This window comes from Cupressus sempervirens, chromosome 3 (assembly GCF_028749045.1).
Source record: "Cupressus sempervirens isolate cs-2001-9-10 chromosome 3, ASM2874904v1, whole genome shotgun sequence".
In the NCBI taxonomy this organism is placed as follows: domain Eukaryota; kingdom Viridiplantae; phylum Streptophyta; class Pinopsida; order Cupressales; family Cupressaceae; genus Cupressus; species Cupressus sempervirens.
The window spans coordinates 301,046,254-301,068,016 of record NC_143120.1 but is presented as its reverse complement, the minus strand read 5'-3'; the positions used below and the strand labels follow the sequence as shown (position 1 = coordinate 301,068,016).

The window sequence follows — 21,763 nt, the reverse complement described above, 5'->3', positions numbered from 1 at the left end:
ATAGATGATTTCAATACTGCTCTATGTGATTTTGAAAAGGTTGGTGGAATTTCCTTCCAAAGTCGCTCTGATGGAAGGTTGGATTTGATCATATTTATTGACTCTCAAGCCTTGGTAGATTTTGATCTTCAAGGCCTGAGTTTTTTTTGGTCCAATCATAGCTCTGGGAATGATTTGATTCAAGTTAAACTAGACAAGGCTCTTATTTCAGTTGATTGGCTTAATCTTTTCTACTACTCTTTGGTTGCCCTTCCTAAAGGTTGTTCTGACCACTTTTTGATTTCTTTGGTTGTTCACTATTACAAAATAAACAATATATTACTAAATAAAGTACTAAAAATTGTAGATATGTGACTAATTTTGATCACGTGACCAATGGTAGTTTATTGCCAGACATTTATCTCCCAACCAAATTTACGATTAAACTATTTTAATCATTGATTTAGTCATTTATTATTGTTACTTGGTAGTTCATATGGTAATTTATTTGATAATTTTGGTAGTATATTTGGTAGTTTTTTTAGTACTGTATATGGTAGTTTTTTTAGTAATATATATGGTAGTATATATAGTAGTTTATTTGGTAGTATATTTGGTAATATTTGGTAGTTTATTTAATCATTGATTTAGTCATATTAGGGCACGATGGAATTGAACCACCATCCTCCTACTTATAATGGTGGTCTTCCGTTGACCTAGTACCCTTTAAAAATTACTGCAAAAAATTGACAATTTGTCTTCCCGACATTAGATCTACCATGATCATGGTCACTGTAACATGATATACTCCTCTGAAAGAACATAAACTTTAGTTATTATGAAATATAATAATCTGAATCTTCATAAAAAATAATTCAACAATTTTAAATTCTTTTGTTAAAGCATTTTAAAATTATATTTCATGTCAATTACACTTCTCTAAATTAATATAGTGATAGACTCTTATAAAATATAATTTGGAGCACTTTGGCCACACACAAGTATTATTTCTTGTGCTAACTTCTTAGAAGAAAGATAAAAATGATTATGCAATTTATGTCAAGAAAATAAACCTTTCTTTTAAATAAAAGCATCATACCCCATTTAAAAATCACATCTATTAAAAACTATGAAACACAATCGATTGAAATACTCACTTTGTGACATATGGAGGTGCCAAAGGATCAAATATGTCCATTTCCTTATGCTCGAGTGGGTGCTAAAAGTTTTCATTACACTTGATGTTGACATTTATTGAACCTTAGTCTACAAACAACATAAAAATAGAAATTTGATAAAAATAAGGCACATGAAAAATAAAGTTTTTATCAATAATTTATTATTAAGTTATTCCTAGTGTTAGGAATAAGGGGTCTCAACCTTGGATAATTCCTATTCTTATTATTTATTTTGTAAATGTATTTTTTGTAAATAATATAATTAAGTGAGTGTACATGTCTAGTTGGCATGTTGATGTGTCACTCCACTTGCATGGGTCGACATCTTGAATATTTTGCAAGGAGATCATAACTGAAACGGTTATGACGGATTCTTATGATGCATAAGAGCTATCTTTGGAAGATATGATGATGGGTGAAAACGTGAAGACATGTGGCAATTGATCATTGAGTCTCCATCTAGTGCATGGGGTTCGAGGCATTGAGCCGAAATTTTTTTTGGGTTCCTACTTTTTTGGAGAATGGTAAAACCCTAATATGATTCTTCTTTGGAATTAGTTGCCCTAAAATGAAAAGTACATGATATAAGTGACTATAGGGTTGCAGATAGTTGTGAGTGAAAAGTGTATTGTTGGTAGTGTTTTGTTGCAACTGGATTTGTCTTCTGTGTCCTGAAAGAACTTGCATTGCAAATGTGTTGTAACCATTGTGTTGAAGATAATACATTGTGCAGGTTTTGGTGAGGTGGGGTTGTTTTACTGAAAGGTTTTTCCCCACCGACATATCTTTGTGTTTATGTTTTTTCTTTCTCTATCTATTTTATATATTCATGGTTGACTACAATATTATTGTTTACATAATATGGAATCTAAAATTGTAAGGATTTAATAGAATTTGCACAATACTTTCCTTCAAGGATTAGTGTAGGAAGTTGTTTCCGCACCTGAGTTTCCATACACCTAGTAATAGGGAAAGTGGTTCCAATTCAAAAATGTAACAAAGAACTAAATAATATGTTTATGATAAATTGCTTTAAAAAACCTATAACAAAAGGAAATAATGGACTTAATGAGACTTAATGTGTCATTGGCTATGGCACATGAGCGACATTGGTATTAATTGTTAATATACAAACACTAAGAGAAGAAATAGTACAACAACAATGAAGGTGTACAATAGTCTTATCATGCAAGCACACCATTTACACAATTTTTTGAATGGGCAGAAACAATTTTAATAGGGCCGATTGGTTTCACCCATAGTATTCACCATTTCTATTAGTAATCCCAATAAATGTCAAACTTGGTAGAAACCAAAGTAGAGTGTACATTAAAGCTCTAAATCTGAAAACAATCTATTTGAGTCTAGATGTTTTGAATATTAGATACAAACCATTTTGTTGAGTAGAAACAATGAAAGAAATTGCAAAATTGCATCCATATATTGCACAATAGTATGAGAGCATACAAGAAACAAAATCAGTATAAGTTGCATTCATATATTGAACAAAAAATGGGACATGCACATGAATATATAAAACATACACCAAACAGAGTGAGCCATAGAATAATTTAAAATTATTATCATAATAGAGTGCTAGATTATACTTTTTCAAATTGGAAAGAGACTAAGATGATCAACAAGGAATCTAAACTTATATATTGAATATAAATCCCTCAATCACAGTTGGTAAGGAATAGTAAAAGTTGTTGTGTAAGAATGATCACATCAATCAAATAGTTTGTCTATATACAAAAGAGACAAATAACTATGCAACAAGCCATTTAGAATATTCAGATTCATCTTTGCATTTCAAGATATAGGCCATGATAATCAAATGCAATGTGAAAGAAGTATATCTACAAAAAGGTTCATCATTTTAGTTATGTAAACTGTACCAGTTGTGCCATATGCCATACAAAAATTTGAGGGGAAGTATTTTTTTTGTAGTGATTTTATTCAAAATAGAGTTAATGGAGGTGCTTATTGGGACTAGCATACTCCTTTACAGTGAATGATTTAAGATTTGTAGCATTAGGAGTCAGTGCCTTACAATCTTTAAAATGATGTTGTTGAGAGCCAATGTGAAATGCCATGCCATTCATTCAATTCTTATACATCTAATTCATAATTCATACAAATACCATGTAATTTGTACAAATGCTTGTAGATCTAGCTCATTATTGTAAGAAAGAAAAGCCTCAGGATCACCATTATTAAGGCAATGTGCAAAATGGTCAATAATTCCATTGCATAGTTCTGTAGAGGTGTAGTGCATATGGAACACAACCTAGAAAGAGTTAAGGAGGAAATCACCCACATTGTATGCAAAATATTTTAGCCTATACATGTTATTGTCCTCCAAGAATTTATCGATTGTGAATTGTAGCACATTTTTATAAACAGATTCGTAATTTTCTGCATCTATGACATACTTAATTGGTTTTGGTGTTCATAGTGATGGTTTAGTTTATCCATGATATGCTAAAGCCCTAAAAGAAAACACAACAAATTTAGTGACATGACTATGGGTGCTCTATGTAGCTCTATGTCTTCACAAGAAACATAAAAATTTTAGTGACATTACTATGGTTGTTCAATATAGCCCTATGTTGATGCTCTCAGTGCATTGGGACTTTGACTATATTGGAGGAAGATGCAATACATGTATATTAATGCTAGATTGGAAGGCAAAGGTCAATTTAGACAGACAATTAGGCCATGGAAGTGGTCAAAATGAATTGCAACTTTAAGAATCTTAGCAATTTTACTCATTGAAGCCCAATATTTATTAGATTCTAGACAATTTTTTTTAATTAATTCATGTAGTTAGCATAATATATTTTTGTAATGTTCTAATTAAAGGTAGTATTGCACAAAATGGAGATAGTTAAATGCATTCAAAATTTTCAATGTGGAGTGGCAGGTGACTCACCAAGAATGAAGTGAACTAGCTAGTCCTCAATAGGTGTTGCAATATGGAACGTGTCCAACAAATATTTTAAAGTCATGTACTCAAAATGGAAATCTGCAAGGGTGCAAAATGAAATAAATATAATGATCAATCATCAAGGTTGTATGCTAAACATTGAAATTGTTGCAACAATTAGAGAATGATTTGTATTTTTTACGTAGCAAAAAAAATCAAAACCAAAGGCAGCAGCAACAACAACCACAACAAAACCCATAGCCAACACATCAATCATTTTATTCCCACCAACAACAAAGACAAATGTCAAGTATATTTTTCAGTGCATTTGATCAATTGTTCTTAAATATAATATCAAAATTCCTTCCTTTGAAGTTTTCCATTGTTAGTTTTTGTAAGCAGATTTCTTGCCTAAGAAACACCCCATAAAGTTTTCTTTATCTTCATCAGGCATTGCCTATGGAAAGCTCAGTGTGTCAAATCATTAAAATAGTTTGGTAGTAGGTCAAGAGAGAAATGATCACAAATTAGCTATAGGTATATGATGATACTTATCACACTTTCTTTTGTTTTGTATTAAAATAAAGCTTAAAATAAATTAAAATGAATAGTTAGAACTCTACAAATGCTAGTATGAGTTTTTAAAAAGAAAGGACATTTCTCAGAAACTTTAGATGGAAAAATGAATTTAGAAAGAATTCTATTGATGCAATTTATACAATTACCTGTCCAATGTTAAAGCTTCTTTCTTCAAAACAACACCATTGATGTTGAACTTGTTTGGACCCTTCCCCTACATAACAATTTGGAAACTGCTAATCAATTTTCCATATATCTTCATATATGCGGTTTCAAATATAGAACAACAATATTGTAAGAAGAAAGAGAAATTTTATCTTGTTCCTTGTATTCAGAGAGTTTAGTGATAACAGAGACCTAAATTCAAGCTAAGAATCAAAGACAGGATCAAGAATGAATCTTGTTTGCAAGAATTTCATGACTTATTAGAATATTCAATAATATATAGATGGAATATACATAGTTGACATATCAGAAATTTGTATGCTGCTATATCTCAAAAGAAAATAGCAGCTGATTAAAGAAAGAAAATCATGGGCACACGGGTCTGTCGGTATAGCGATGTTTTTAAACTTGAGAGTAAAATTGTTAATGAGGTTCGCAACTTCCTTTCCCAATTCAATAATTTTTCACTGCAGAATATAACTAGTGATCGCACCGGAAGGTGCGATGGGTATGCCAAAGTGTCAAGCTTCTGCTAGTTTTTTACCAAAAATTAATTTGAATGCTGCAATGTAGAATACTTGTATTCCATTAGAATGAGAATGAGAAAATAGGTAATGATAAAAACAAATAAGGTCAATTTTTTGAAGAATAGTAATTTGAGTTAAAATGATGCAAAACCATAAAATGGGGAAATCAAAGACGAGCATAGGAAAAGCACTTGATCCATAATCATGTCCTACAGTCAAATTCCATATTGAACTTTTGAGATGCTTTCCAAAGCATGTCTCCAAATAGCATTCCCTAATTGATACGGAAACTAACTAGTTACAGTTGAATTCAAAATATACAATCAATTCATGATATATGTACTATAGTAGTTGATACGGATTTGGAAACTCTATAAAATATTGTCTGAAGTAACTTCCAAGATGCTATGAAAGAAAAAGACCATTCTTAAATGCTAATTGTTGTTTTTTGTCCAACTGAATTAAAGCTAATAAGAGATTACAGATGCATAGTTATAGACGTACATGCACAGACCAAAAAAAAAAAATAGAACAAGGAGAAAAAACATGAAATGGCTACAGGAAGAACAACCATATTGTAAAAGGTGCAAGGATGAAAGATGAAGTTGAACAGTCAAACTGCACATGATTTAGATGGTCATGAATATGTTTTCAAGATGGACTAAGATTGAAATCATTATCGGTTCAACATAACTCATTAAGATGCAGTTTCCTAAAGGCTGAAATTCTCCCAAAAGATGCATACAACACAAACAGTAATTGACCAATAATTGATTGTCAAATCCCACACGCTCCTACTCTATGAGATCTATAAAGATGTTAGAATTCAGAAAATCTAGTTGTAATGAACTTACTAATTAAGTTATGAACTAAGCCTCTATAAATCGCTATAATTGAAAACTCTTCACGATTCCTTAATTAGATGATGTTCTAATGTTTTTTTTCTTTTTTTTTACTTCCAAATTGATTTATGTGCAATGGAGCTGCTTACAAGGCTCGGAGGAGGCAGAGAATAATTTCTCATGTAATTTACATGTGATGTTGCTGACAATGGGGGCCTCTTTTCACTGGGCTTAGCTGCGTATGTTTATTTAGTACTTTAGCTATATGATGCATTAGCATAACATTTTTCAATATGCCTGAAGGTGGTGCCAAATTTGGGAGTTGTGTCAGCGTAATGGTATTGTGGTCCATTTTTTCATGATAAAACAATAAGAGGTGCAATATCTGTGATTAACAAAGAGAAGTAGCCATGCGCTGAACTGGGCAAGCAAAGAAAGAAAACCGGGTGATGTCAATATCGTTTTCTATTTTGCATAGACAAGTCGAGCAGAGCATATTGAGTGTAAATTTGGGAGCCTCACAAATATTTGTTTCTGTAAATTGAGTGCTAGTTTTGCTAAGTGCCTGTCTTGCTTTCTCTGTCGTGTTGTTTGAAATGGAAATGTTGAATTGATGTGTTTCTCCATTGCATGAGATATCCTGTAGTCTACCTGATTCGTCAATACAAATAGGTGTTGCCAAAAACTGAGGCTATTATAGGAAATAAAGAGGAAGGAAATGCAAGAAAATTGTGGTTCAATCACAGATCTAAAGCATGGAAATACACATAAAAGAATAGGGAAAATAGGAAGGATAAAATACAGCTATGTACATGGAATTTGTGGGGCAGTAAATTAGTGAGGAATTGACTAATTGAAGCATGTATGTTTGCAATTTGAATTAATACTGAATGTATTTAGTTTGAAGTTTGGAATAAAAAAAGTATAGTGATTTGAATCGAGATTTATGGAATTTCAATAACAGCAACTCAATGTTGTATATGAGATTTTATTGTGTCTTAGTCCGTGTGATTTGGTTGTTCAGATGGAAGAAACTCGTGCTAAATTGTACAGGTTTAACAAATGTTCTAGAACATCACCAATTATCTTTTGAATGGCTTGCTCTACATTGAAATTGACGATTTGCAATTATGTCCTCTGCTATGGCACTGTCCTATGAAGGTAAATCTTACTGTCCTCTTCAATGGTAGAGCCATAATTTAATTTTAGAAAGATATTACAGAAAATAAAGAGAAAATCCTATTCGTCCAAGGAGCTTTGCTTGTGATGAATGTTGCCTGAAGCCCCATGACGCTATAACAGCCTACCCAATTCATACTTGTTATTCAATTCAATCATACCATGTACATCCACACAAGTTTGAGAATGATGATGGAAGACCCCAATCTATTACACCATAATTTTGTCCACTTTTAATGATTTATTTACTTTAAGGAATTCTCTATCTTTTTCTAAGATTTACGGTATTTAGGGAATGTAATCAATGTTGACAACACTTTTCGATAACTAGTCTGACTCTCCCCCCCTAAGGTCCCTATCGCACCCGAGGGCTAAGCTACAAGTAAGAAAATAGCTAACACGAAAGCAACTAATAGTCTAAAAGGATTCCCATTGCTATAAGAGGTTTGATATATTCTGTAGAAATGCACAATTCTACATAGGGAAGTGTTGCTCCCCCATGTGGTAATAGTCTAGTAGGTTATTGGTTATCATTGGGTTAGACTCGGGAGGAAGCCATCCCATAAGCTAACAAATGGATGGCAGGCGGGACGCCAATACTTTCTTTAGGCAATGAAGTTCTGGTGAGCATGTTCCAGCGGGTTCTTTATTGATTCCGGATGTCTGGATTCACGAATAGGAAGTCTTCTTGCAAGTTGGGGAACCACTCATCAATGAATTTAGATTGGGAAGCCACTTCTCATTCAACCCGGCTTTTTCTTAGGCTTCTCACCCTATGGCCCTTGCTCCAGCTCCACCTCACTCAACCTCATTCTTTTCCTCTCATCACTAAGTCAAGATTGAATAACCAGAAAGCTATAGATTCATTCAAAGGTGAGGCGGAGAGGAAAAAAAAGTTATAGAGGAGCGAGGAAAATAAGCTGGCGGAAGTGAGTTTCTGACATAAGGCAAGTGGAAGAATGGAATAAAACAAAAGCCAAGCCTGAGGGTGTAAGAAACTACAGAACAATAGTGAAACCTATTGTGCACAAAGAAACAAGCCTAAACCACCAGTCAAAGCGTAAAAAATAAGCACAAACAAGCACATACCTTTGGTCCTGCACATGTGGCCAAACACAGTAAAACTAGAAAATTAACCCTAAAAATATGCAGCCCATGGTGGTTGGGCGACAACCTCTAAACAAGAGCATGCTACGAAAGCCACATGAGAGGGCACATTACAGGCCTAGCCTTGGCGACAGACGGCAATGGCACTAATGGAGCAGCACAAGTCGCTCACAAGAACCGCTAAGAAGAAGTAGGTTGCCGGAAAACCAAAAACCTAAGCTCCATAGAGAAAATGGATGGAGAGGATGGCACACATCGTAACACACCTATTTCCAGCATCCTCAGTCATTGATCAGAAAAATGGAGGCACTTCTTCAGAGAAGGTACGCCTTGAGTGTAACAAAGATTTTTACCATTCTTCACTATAACCATGTATATTGGGAAAGGGCATTTACAATAGCTATCTATAAATATTTATTACTGGTTTCACTTTGTTTTTTAAAAGTGATCTGTAATAGGAACTTTTTTATTTTTCTAAATAATTGTCCATACGGAACTGCAGGTAAACAAGTTGCCCACAAACCGCCTATATGCAACTTATTTTGGAGGTGATGAAAAGCTGGGACTTCCTGCTAATAGTGAGAACATACTAGGGAACTGTAATGTAGCTTCTTTAGTTGATTATTATGAACCTACTTGCATTGAAACCTGGAATATTGTATTTATTCAGATATGGTCCCTAATTTTGTTGTTTTTGAGCAAGTTATGTTTGACATTCCACTACAAAATGTTTTCCTATATGGCATTTAGAGAAAGTCAGTTAGTCCCTTGAAATGGTAGACAAGATCAACAAGGGAGCAGTTTGTGATCCCTGTTATTTATTCTGAACTGATTCTATTATTGCTAAATAGTTTAATGGGGAAAATGATGGATCTCTGAGGCCTTTACAGCAAAGCATGTTGATACAGGAATAGGCTTTGAATGACACATATTTTTATGCCTATATCTGATGCATTGCAGCAGGCAGGTCTGTTGAAAGTTTATTTCATGTGTTAATTTAAGCAGAAAGATGAGCATGTACCATACATATATCTTGATGACTTCCATGTGGTTAATTTTTGCATTTATGGATAGATGTATCTGGGCTTGTTGCCTTGATTCATGTATTATTGTTTTTCATTCTTTAAAGGCAGCTGGAGCTCAACCTTACTCCGGTAAAGTGGGGGCAGATGATGTGGATAAAGTTGACATAGCTTACTTCGTGGTGGTAGACCATATAAGAACTTTGTCATTTGCTATTGCAGATGGTTCTCGCCCAAGTGAAATTTTCTAGATGATTGAGATCGCTGTGTTTTACAAGTATAAATCATAAATTGTCATTTTACCTTGTTTTTCTTACAATTTTCCATATTGTAACCTAAATGAGAGGATGAAAGGGTCCGTATTGAAGCTGCTGGTTGGTGTGTTATATTTTGGAAAGGATATCGTATTAGGGGTTTCTTGCTATGTCAAGGGCTCTAGGTTTGTACCAATGACCAAATGTTCATCCAAATTTAACTGTGGTCTATGTTTGACATATCATGTGTTAGTTTTCATAGTATCAGCAGCCTTGACACCGTACTCTATCAGGATTCGAACCTGGAAGCCATTCCACCAGTTGCATAAGCACAGTACTGGTAGTGGGTGCATAGGCAAATCCTACTCAATAAAAAATGAGGAGAGATCAAGTAGCCCACATTACTGTCAATGTAAATTAATTACAACCACCAGAAGATATGGTTGGCACCGACCAAGATGCTTCCAGAGGCATGTGCGGCAATCCCTCCAACGGCCAACTACTCTCATTAAATACGTAACCAAATCTTTCTCTAGAATGCTCTGATACCATGAAAGGAAGAATAGGACTTTAGTGGAAATGGCACATTGTATGCTACAATCTAAGAATCTTCCTTTGTTTCTCTGGGCTGAAGCTATTAATACTGCATCTCATGTTTTGAATAGATCTCCCACAAATGTTTTGGAAAACATTACTCCTGAAGAAGCTTGGAGTGGAAGAAAACCTAATGTTAAGTATTTTAGAGTGTTTGGATGTGAAGCCTATGCCCATGTACCAGATGAGATTAGAGAAAATAAACTTGATAAGAAAAGCATTAAGTGCATCTTTGTAGGGTATGATGACCAAAGGAAAGGATATAGGCTGTATGATCCTAGTGTGGAAGATGTGTTTACAAGTAGGGATGTCAAGTTTAATGAGGGGTTTGATGATATGTCAATATCCACTCCTATTCCACACGTGGCCATTGAGAATCATGAAGATCCTAATGATTTTGAAACTGGTGAAAGTTCTAAGGAACCCTTTGAAATGGATGAAGAATCTAGTCCTCCTCCAAAGACCAAGAGTATTCAAGAAATTTATTAAAGGACTCATCAAGTTAATTATGCTTTAATGACCACCATAATGATCCTCAAACATATGAAGAGGCCAAAGGAAAACATGAATGGGAAGAAGCTATGAAAAATGAGTATGATTCCTTGATAAAGAACAACACTTGGGAATTGGTAGAGTTGCCAAAAGGTAAGAATTTGGTTAACAATAAGTGGGTTTATAAGACCAAGTTCAAGTCGGATGGGAGTATTGAAAAATATAAGGCAAGACTAGTGGCCAAAGGGTATTCACAAAAAGAAGGGATTGATTACACAGAAACTTTTGCCCCAGTAGCAAAGATTAGTACTGTTAGAGCTATTATAGCATTAGCAGCTCATTTTAAGTGGCCTCTACACCAAATGGATGTTAAAAATGCATTTTTGAATAGTGAAATTGATGAAGAGATTTATATGACTGAGCCACAAGGATTTGAAATTCAAGGGAAAGAACACTTGGTTTGCAAATTAAGGAAGTCTTTATATGGTCTCAAACAGGCTCCAAGGGCTTTGTATGCTAAAATTGATGAATATTTTTAAATTGAAGGCTTCCATAATAGTCCTCATGATCCAAATTTCTATGTGAAGGAATTTGAAGGTGGTGATATCATAATCATTGTGCTTTATGTCGATGATCTTATTATCACAAGACATAGCATGGATAAAATCAGTAATATAAAGTTATGCTTGCAAGATACATTTGAGATGACAGATCTTGGTTTCCTACACTATTTTTTTGGTATACGAGTATGGCAAAAGGATGATGGCTTTTATCTTACTCAAACTAAGTATGCCCTAGACTTATTGAAGAGGTTTCGAATAACAGATCGTAAAAGTGTGTCTACTCCAATTGCTCAAGGATTAAAGTTAAGCAAGGACATGGAAGGTGAAGATGTTGATCCTACCTTATATAGGCAATTGGTCGGTAGTCTTGTATATTTTCCACACACTCATCCTGATATTTGTTTTGCAGTTAGTGTGGTTTCCAGATTTTTGAGTTCACCTAAAGTCCCACATTGGATAGCAGCTAAAAGAATACTAAGATATGTGAAAGAGACTTTAACAATGGGCATCTATTATTCATCTCATGGAGATATTTCCCTTATTGGCTATTTAGATTCTAATTGGGCTGGATGCGTGGATGATCATAAGTCCACTACAGGTTATGTTGTCTATCTTGGTGCAGGTCCCATTTCTTGGTGCAGTAAAAAGTAGTCTGCCATTGCTCTATCCACTACAGAAGCTGAATATGCTGCGGCAAATGAAGCAGCAAAAGAAATCACTTGGCTACGAGCTATCCTATCAATCCTCAAGCAACGTCATACACTACCTTCTCTACTTCATTGTGACAATAAAGGTGCCATCTCATTGTCTAAGAATCCAGTGTTTCATGCTCGCACCAAACATATTGAGGTCTATCATCATTATATCAGGCATCTCATCCAACAACAGATAATTCATCTTCAATATTGCAAGACAGAGGACCAGATTGCTGATTTATTCACCAAGGCCTTAAGTGCAGCCAAGTTTGTATCTCTTCGACATCTTTTGGGCTTAAGAGCAGTGACATAATTGCCTCACGGTTGTCATTCAGGGGGGATTCTTGTGAATTCCATCCATTGCATTTAGGAGATAACATATTGTAAATGGGTACCTAACAAGGCTTTAGGCCGGGACCCATCATATGTAGATTATGGGGAGATATTTAGATAGTAGATATTTACTATAGCTATTGTAATCAATTTAGGAGGGATGTCAATGTAGATTAATTACAACCACCAAAAGATATGGTTGGCACCGATAAAGATGCTTCCAGAGGCATGTGCGGCCATCCCTCCAACTGCCAACTACTCTCATTAAATACATAACCAAATCTTTCTCTAGAATGCTCTGTACATTTATCGCTAATTCAGCTATAAATAGAATGGTTGAGGCTGGGATATCAGCGCTCATTTTCCTAAGTTTTCTGCTATGAGTATTCTGCTGTTATATTATCTCTGTTTTTTCAATTACCACCACAATTATGAAATAGGTGAAGCCCTAGCACAAACATGGCAAAGAGCAGGAATGACAAACAAAGTAACCAGAGGAAGAGCTGAACCTGATTCAAATCTTTCCAACCTCCTGTCCCGTGGGGAATATTGCCTCTAACCGCAGATAACTCCTGCAAAATATTTTTACAAGATCACAGTTTAAAATTTTAACAGCATTTTGTATTTTTATTACTTTGTCCTATACCCAAAGTCGAAGTCAAAGAAACCCAAACAAACCTTCAGATGGCCCTAATGCATGCAGAGAAACATGAAAAAATGACAGATGGAAAGCCCGACTGCTCAAATACTAACCCCGAGAATGTCATCAACACGGGCAGGAAAATGAAAAGTAGATGGTTCGAATTTCACCCACCCCTCAGTAGACCACCATCTGTTAAGGAGGCCCACTGAACCAACAACCCAAACACAACTTCCTTGATTCCCTCACCTTCTCTTGCACAGAAACCTGCGAAGGCCCGAGGACTGTACCAGGACATGGTGACACCTTGCATCTTCTGAGAACACGGGTAACCTCGAAGCATTTTCTACCAAGAAAACTAACGTAAACCAAAAAAAAAAAATGAAGAGATTCAAACATGATATTGGCTGCAGGGAAAAACATTAATAGAAGTTTATGCCCCTGCCCTTGACAATAGTTTCTGGCATCGGCATGAACTAATAACTTATCAGATTTTATATCGCCTCATTCTTTTAGATCAAATATTTATTTCATCATTCTGTGTAAGCTTATTTTAGAAATATCACTTCCATGACATTATGCTATGAGATATCTTGAGGACCAATAGGTCAAAAAGATGCATATCCTTGGGTCATGATAGGGTTATGATAAATGCAATTTATTGTCAATATTCTAGTTCATTAATTTATAAATGTTTATGCCCTCTTCTGATTTGTTCCAGATTTCGTCCATTACTTATATTCAAACAATATATGAAGACCAAAAAAGGCCTTGAGAGAGGAAAATCTTATTTGCGTAATAAAGAATGAGCAGGCTCAGATCTTTAATTGGTACAGAGATGAGTTTGAGCATATTTGTGCTAGGGATAGTCTGGGACATGTTATTTCGTGATAAGAGTCTTGTCACTGATGACAAAATATTTTCTTAAAATATAAATAAAATATCAATGGAGAATACATTATATGGAAGTTGTATGAAACAACTTTGAACCCCACCCACACACACGTGCATGTGTGTACACACACATGCGTGTGTGGGGGTGGGGTTCAAAGTTGTTATGCAACACCAATCATTATACTATTATCTACAGGCAACAAGCCTATCCATGATGGCCATTCTACATGAGTCCTGAATGATATATTCATGATAATTACTGAACCATTGTTTCCCGAGTATATGAGGAAACTGCATATTAAACTAGATTCTACATGATTAGTAGGTGCATATCTATATTTTTCTGTAGTCTGGAGAACGAGTATACTATTGCTCTCAAAGTAGATATCAGATGCATTTTATTCAGACTGAATTGAATAATTAAATACAAGATATTAGCAAGTATGTTCTTTATATCCTTGTCAGGCTCTAGAATGGCACACTACAATGACGGAAAAGGATCTGGCCTACCTATATTTAGGATTGGAAGGTCAGCAATTTTTAAATGCATATGATACATAGTAACTTCACGGGTGCCCAGTCATTCGTAATAACATCAATTAAGTTTACTAAATAATTAATGATGTACCGTACATGAAGTGCCTGTAAGAATCAGAGTTGTATGTTTACCTTAATATATGACTGTGGAATATGCTAGCCCAATATGTTTTTGACAAGGATTGATAAGATAGAAAGTTGTCGAGAAAGAAAGGACATACTCAGCAATGGGCAGAGTAGGACTAGGTTCACCCGCCTTGGCCTTGCAGAGCCAGAAGTGTAGGGAACTTAGATTACATCAATCAGTTCTGTCACGTTGGCCTTTAACCAATTGGATATCCCAACATCGAGTTGGAAAGACTTGTAGGATTCTAATCTGTGGTTTTGGGAACTAATAGAGATTTTGATAAAGACTTACTATATAAACCAACAGACACATTGTATAAAGATTGGTTGAAGAGTTATAAAGGTATAAGGGTAGCTATGAAAGAATAAAGTGTGCAACTTATAGAAAAGATATGGAGACTTTAAACAGAGCTATAGAACAAAGATTCTTGAATTTAGGTTCCTAATGACCTATCAACATAGAAACCCTCTTACACCCTATCTTTAATGATCACGCTCCTCAATACCCTGACTCCTAATTCCTAACTTGATTCTCAAAACACATGACAATTGCTTGCTATCAATGTGACAGTTACCAGCATCATTCACTAAGACAATCACCTATCAAACCTAACAATGTATCCTCATGCACCATATGCATTAAGCATTTACTAAACCTTCTTCAAGCCTTGTCCACATCCCTAAAATTCTTAGAACCTTTTACATAACACCATCTAACTCAAGTTAGACATCTTTAACTTACTGTTGTCATGTTTTGACAGTCCTGATCATTTCTCACAAATCTATTTGTTTAGCCCTTCCCTTGGACTCTTAAAACCCCCAATATCTTCCCCACATTATTGACCTCTACACATTTATCCCTCAAAAACCTCTCCTACAAAATCATCATTCAAACTAGTGGACAAATCCTTCTTATTAACTCTGTAACAATGAATCCTCTTCCTATGACTCTCGCAGTCGATACCTTTCTATCAAATCATGTGCCTGATCTTCCATGGTCTTCCTGTAATGTTATGAACAGGTTATCTTCACCCTCTCCATAATCCCTGCAAATGTGTAGGCTTTATTCCATGTAAAAGTAGAGAAAACTACATCCTAAGAGCCCCCTGGTTACCCTAACCAAGGGTTTTTATACATTTGCACAAAATTTGTGATAGTTTTCACCACAAATCACCAAATGAGCTCATTCAAAGGCTAAAAGGTCTTAGATTTAATCTACTATCAGAGACTAGATTTTTGAAAAGAGTTTTTTGAGGAGGATGATACAACAACTATATTGCTTTTTTGTATAAATGTTTTGTATTCTTAATGCTTATCCATAAAATAGTAAAAATAAGATAGTGCGATCATGATGTTGTAACACACGAAAAATCCTATCTCTCTCATGATTGCACATGCCGACTCTTTTTTCAGTTAGCATGCATTGAATCACTTAAATAAGCCTTAAGGGAATGGCCTGAAGCTTATCCACACAGACTAGCCATAACATCAAGGTCTCTAAAACACAAAATCTTATCAGGAGTTCTTTGACACAGAGTTGTACATGAATAATCTTTCAACAAGCTAGTTTGTAAGGCTTCTTATTAGGACCTGACATTTTCCTTCGACTCATACCTTTCTTTCTCAGTGAAAAAAGTATTCTAGACTACCCTTACATTTGACTTTTATCTAGGTTATTGTATATCACTTGCCTATTTCATGATAAATATGAATTCCAATATAAACAGTTTGTGTCTTATGGCTATGTAGCATGTGAATGGTTCTTACAAATTAGTTCTTATGTAAATCTAACATAGAATATACAAAATGAGGATCAATACACCTATAAATATATATAGGTTAGAAAATTAGTGTGTATTACTGTGTATGCTTCTGAATCATAAATAACTTGATCTTTGATATTGAGCAAAAATTTCCACGATTTTCCGCTTGGCAGATCATGTCTAAAAGATACCTAGTTTCAGGGCAATGATGTGGATTCTAAATTAGAAGAGATCAAGTAAATTAATTCTAATTTAATCTATTATGGAATGTAATTTCTTTTGATATGCTCCAAATTCAAGGATAGAATGTGTAAGCAATTTGTGGGAATATCTTGTGGGTAGCATTATGTTTTCCATTTCTAGCAATGGAGAATGGTCATGTACTGCTACTTATTCAATATGTCATTTCTCTTTTATTCATTTAAGAAAATGAGAAAGTTTATGAAGCAAAGGTGATTTTTCCTCTTTTCTTCAAGTTTTTCTTATATAGACATAAAATATAACTATTAATCCACTTGTCAACCCTAAGATAGTTTCATAGAAATATCAAATATGCAGCGGCCTTAAGTAGTCTGATATCATTTTTAGCACAAAAATATTTTCATGTCTATTAGAATTGTATGTCATTCATGGAAGTGGCATGGTATCTATCAATAAACTTAATCTTTAAAAAAGTGCATCAGATAGAAATGTACTTGAAGGTAGTTACGAAAGCTTGGTGTGTAGCTGCTTGTACAACTGTAGATTCATGATACTTGTGGATATGTGATATTTGAAGCAAGATGAAAAGTAGTAGTTGTTAGAATTTAGAAATAAATAAAAGGAAGAATATAATATCAGAATAGATAAGACAGATTCGTTGAATAGTTTCAAATTTTCAACAACTTTCTCATGTAGTTTAATTCAAGTTCTCGATCTATACTCTTATGCTCTTGGTCACAAATTCATATTATTTCTCACTGATTATACTTAAAAAGAACAAAATCCAACATTTCATCAACTAATGACTATGATATTAGTGGCAGATTTCCTTCTCAGTTCAAATTCATTAGAAATAAAGAACATTGATGATTATGCTCATCATCCGTAATATGAATTCTAAAATTTCAACTTGGCAACAATTGTACACTACCATGAAGATAATAAAAAGAAAAATGTAGTGCCCTTTTGCCAAACAGATTTGGCACCTTTGATGGAGTGTGTGGGGTTGCTCATGCTGGCATGTTTCCTCTTTGTCTGAATTCTGGGATCGTTTGGGCCACCCTCCTTCTAAGACTTCTTTTCTTCAAGTTGCTTGGTCCATTGGTCCTTCCCTTATTTTGTGACATATATGGCTTGAGAGGAACAGGAGGATCTTTCATGATGTGCACTTTGAGCTCAGGCTCCTGTGGGGGAAAATTATTAACTCTCTTCATGAAAGTCTCCAAGCTAAATGTGACGTTGCTGTTGGTTTGGATCCTATAGATGCTGGTATTTACTCACGCTTTTCCTTTGCTCCTCACAGTGACATTCCCTTTGCTCCTCACACCCGATCAGCGAATGGAACTAGGCCGCACTCACATCCTGTTAATCGTGAGGGGCATTGGACTCCTCGTGCGGTTGGAGTTCTGAAAATCAACATTGATGGTTCTTCTCAAGGAAATCCAGGGCCAGCTAGTATTGGGGGTGTTGGACATGACAGTTCTGGTGATATTCAGTTTTTCTTTTCTATCTACAAAGGTTACCATACTAATAACCTCATGGAAGCTCTAGCTATCTTGGTTGCAGTGCAATAGTGTTGTCAACGTGACTGGCAAAGAATTATCTGCAAGACTGACTCGCAAGTGGTTGTCAATTTATTGAATAAAAGTAACTTTGTGACTGTGGATTGGCATTTGGCTCTGGTTATTCAGCAAATCACTCAGCTATGTACTTCTTTGGATTCTATGTCTTTTATGCATATTCCTCGCGAGTGGAATGGTGTGGCTGACTGTTTGGCTAAATGGGCCTCCGAGCATGGGCTGCCTTGGAACATTTTTTATCATACAATGCTTCCCCCTGATTTATCTCAGAGGTTGGTTCAACTTGTTGAACAGGATAAAGCTCTGTAACTCTCTTTGTTTCTTGTTTTGTTCTGCTCTCTTTTGTTTTCAATAAAAATTTTACCCCTCTTTTAGTGAAAAAAAAAAAGAAAAAGAAAAATGAATTCCCAATTTGAAACTTTGGAAGTTGATACATTGAGGAAATTTTACGCAAAACAAAGGTTCAAGAGAATGTTGTGATAGAGATTTATGTATATTTTAGGCCTCATATAATGTTTTCCAAAAAGAAAATCCAGAAATTTTGAAGTTTTGTACGGGTAACACAAAATAAATTCTTGAGATAAATGAAACAATTTTTAAAAATAAACCTGAAGTTTACAAAGTTTAGTGTTTACATTTAGAATGCAGGGGAAGTACCTGCTACCATCATAGTTAAATCCTCCTCTAGGCCTCCCACAATGCTGTTCTAAGAATCGTCAAAACCTCTTGTAAGGAGGTGAATGCCAAAGGGCGGTGAATAGCAGCAATTGGTATGCTTGCACTCATAGTCTTTGTCATCTCTTCTTTCTCAAGAATCCATATATCGCTTACGATCCCCTATTTCTCACTTCCCCTTCTCCTTTTAACTCTACTGGCCACTTCGTACGACGATCTACGGCTTCAGTGGGCGCCCAACACCTCCACCATTAGAGAGCTTGATATTCAACTACAAATTTAATACCTTCAGGCCTGTGTCAGGAGGTGTAATCTTGCTCAGTAAATTTCTCCTTCCCCTTTCAGAATAAAAAACCTTGAACCTAGCGAAAAAAAGTTGCTTGCTTTGAGGAAGGAAAGAGGAAAAACTTGATGCCCTAGATAATTATATTTTTATTAAAGGACTTTTCGCACCTTGTTGTTTGACGAGTGAATTGGTGACTCTAGAAGAGCAATCGGAGGAGTGTAGAGTGGTTCCCACAAAATTATAATAAAAACAATTTACATACTGAATAAATAAATATAATATATGTTTACTTTTATTATTAAGTCCTATATGATTGGTAATGGTAATAAAATATTTTAATCTCATTGAAAAAGAAACCATATTTTTTAAATTTATTTTTTAATAATTGAATAATGCGATTTTTCTCTAGTTTAAGTAAGGGGAAAGTTATTTTCTTGATTTCATGACAATAATAATAAAAAATAAAAAAAGCTTTCAATTCTTTGTATATTCTTGAAGTTTTTTATCTCCTTTCTAGTTTCTTTCAATGATTTCTCTCTAGTTATTGTCATGTCTTGCCAAGGTATTCTATACATGAATCGCAATGAATATTTTTTTCTAAATTCACACTTTTGATTTTCAATATAGATGGACAAGTTCATTAGTACTAACGTTAAGCTAAATCCATAGATCTAAAGTGAGAAAGTGAGGAAGACAAAACAAAGACTTCAAAGAGTACCTTATAGCCTTCATTTGACATTAGTTTTTTAATGTTTTTATGTAGTTTCGTAATATTATTCAATATATTCTTTGAGCTTATTTTATTCTATTTCATTTCTTGTTGCAATTTCAATGCTTCAATCTAATTTAAGAAACAATGGAGATATACTCGTAATATCTACTCATGGGCTATTTATACAATTTTCTTTTCTCTCTTATATATGAAGTACATACTGCTTTAAATGTTATCTTTGTGAGTTTAATTCCCTAAAATATTTCATCTTTGTGGCCTTAGAGCAACAATCACAAGAGGGGATCACATTGCATCAAATAGTAAGTAGTCACATGGCAAATGGTTTTGCTTTATCCAATTAATTAGTTTATAAACAAAATTTACATTGGAATCATTGCTTCTTCAAGTGTTCCAAACTAGGGTTTTTAGTTCATGATTATTAAATTTGTAGAAGGATATAATATAAAAGGAAAATATATAGAATGATGAGTCATGTTCTTTAATACAATAGATGAACATGAAGACAAAAACACTATAGATGAGTAATTTAAGTTATAAAAAAGTTAAATATTCTACTAATATGATATAAAATATATCAACCATTTATTTAGGCATTTGTTTGTGTGACTCTTTATTATTGACCGATTGTTTAGTCATTTATTTGATCACTTGTTTAGTCACTTGTCTTTGTCTAACCTTGTGATTTTACTCGATGACCAAATCAGCCATTTTTAAAGTCACTTATATTTATAAATATAAAAACATTACTTGAATTTGATAACTTTTAGTCTTATGGCTAAAATTTTTAGTCACATAGTCATTTATTTGCCAAAATTCTTAGTGGTTGAACCCTCAGCCATTAAAAGAAGTTCTCCCTTTTGATTTGAAAAAATGTGGTTGGAACATCCAAATCTTAGTGGTAGAATTTAGCAATGTGGAACATCGGGATTGAACGGTCTACAATGTTTAAGATGGGTAAGAAATTGAGTTTTATTAAAGGAAAGGTGAAAGTTTGGAACAAAGAGGTGTTTGGAGATATTTTCCAACAAAAAATAATATCAAATATGAGCTTGAAGGGATCCAAAAATCAATCCAAGATTCTAGGAATTTCGTTCGAGTAAGGGACAACTTGGAAAAGTTACTTTAACTAAATACTATGGTATCATAACTAAAAAGGAACAATTATGAAGGTAGAGATCTAGGGCTCTTTGGCTTAAATTAGGAGATAGGAACTTAATATTTTCCACATTATTGCTTCAAAACATAAAGAAGCTAACCGAATATAAAAAAATATCTCAATCGTTGGAGTTAAAACTTCTGATAAAGAAATATTTGAAGAACTCATTGGGTTTTTTTATTCTCTTCTCTCAAAAGACAACTCTCATGTGACAACCAAGAAAAATTATTAAAAAATACTCCTAACATTCTAAATGAGGAGTAGAATAAGTCTCTTGTGTTTATTCTATTAGTTGGAGAAATCAAGGATGTTGTATTCTCCTAACAAGGGGACAAATCTCTAGGTCCCAATGGGTTCTTGGTGTTCTTATTTTAGTTTTTTTGGGAAATTACTGGGCAAGACCTCTATAATGCGATCAAGGAATTCTTTGGTTCTAGACTTCTCCTTAAGAAAATCGATTCTTTATTGCATTGATTCTGAAAAAAGATGGAGTCTCTTTGGTCAATGGCTTTAGAATTATCATCTTATGCAACTATATTTATAAAGGGTTCTCTAAAGTGACTTCGTGTCTTTTGGTTTTTCTTTCCTTGCTAATATCTTTGGAGAAAAATAGTTTTGTGTTGGGTCATCAAATCATGGATTCCATTGTTAAAGTGCATGAGGTTATCCATTCTATTGGATTTTCCAAAACTCTTGGTTTTTATCTAAAACTACATTTTTCTAAGGCATATGGC

At 34.3% G+C, this 21,763-nt stretch overlaps 1 long non-coding RNA gene across 5 annotated transcripts; it reads right to left on the bottom strand.

Moving 5' to 3' along the window:
- Nucleotides 1-3,081: 3,081 nt before the first annotated feature.
- LOC149566177 (uncharacterized) lies at nucleotides 3,082-19,307 on the bottom strand. Of its 5 annotated transcripts, none has more exons than XR_016362138.1 (4): nucleotides 18,815-19,307; nucleotides 12,948-13,010; nucleotides 4,812-4,879; nucleotides 3,082-4,185 (listed from the first exon to the last, which is right to left on the bottom strand). It is a non-coding gene; the product is annotated as an uncharacterized LOC149566177 (long non-coding RNA). The 5 variants fall into 5 exon arrangements; XR_016362140.1 differs by lacking the exon at nucleotides 12,948-13,010 and having other exon boundaries at nucleotides 3,082-3,447; nucleotides 4,093-4,185; XR_016362139.1 differs by lacking the exon at nucleotides 12,948-13,010 and having other exon boundaries at nucleotides 3,082-3,447; nucleotides 4,093-4,185; nucleotides 18,837-19,307.
- Between the last annotated feature and the right edge of the window lie 2,456 nt (nucleotides 19,308-21,763).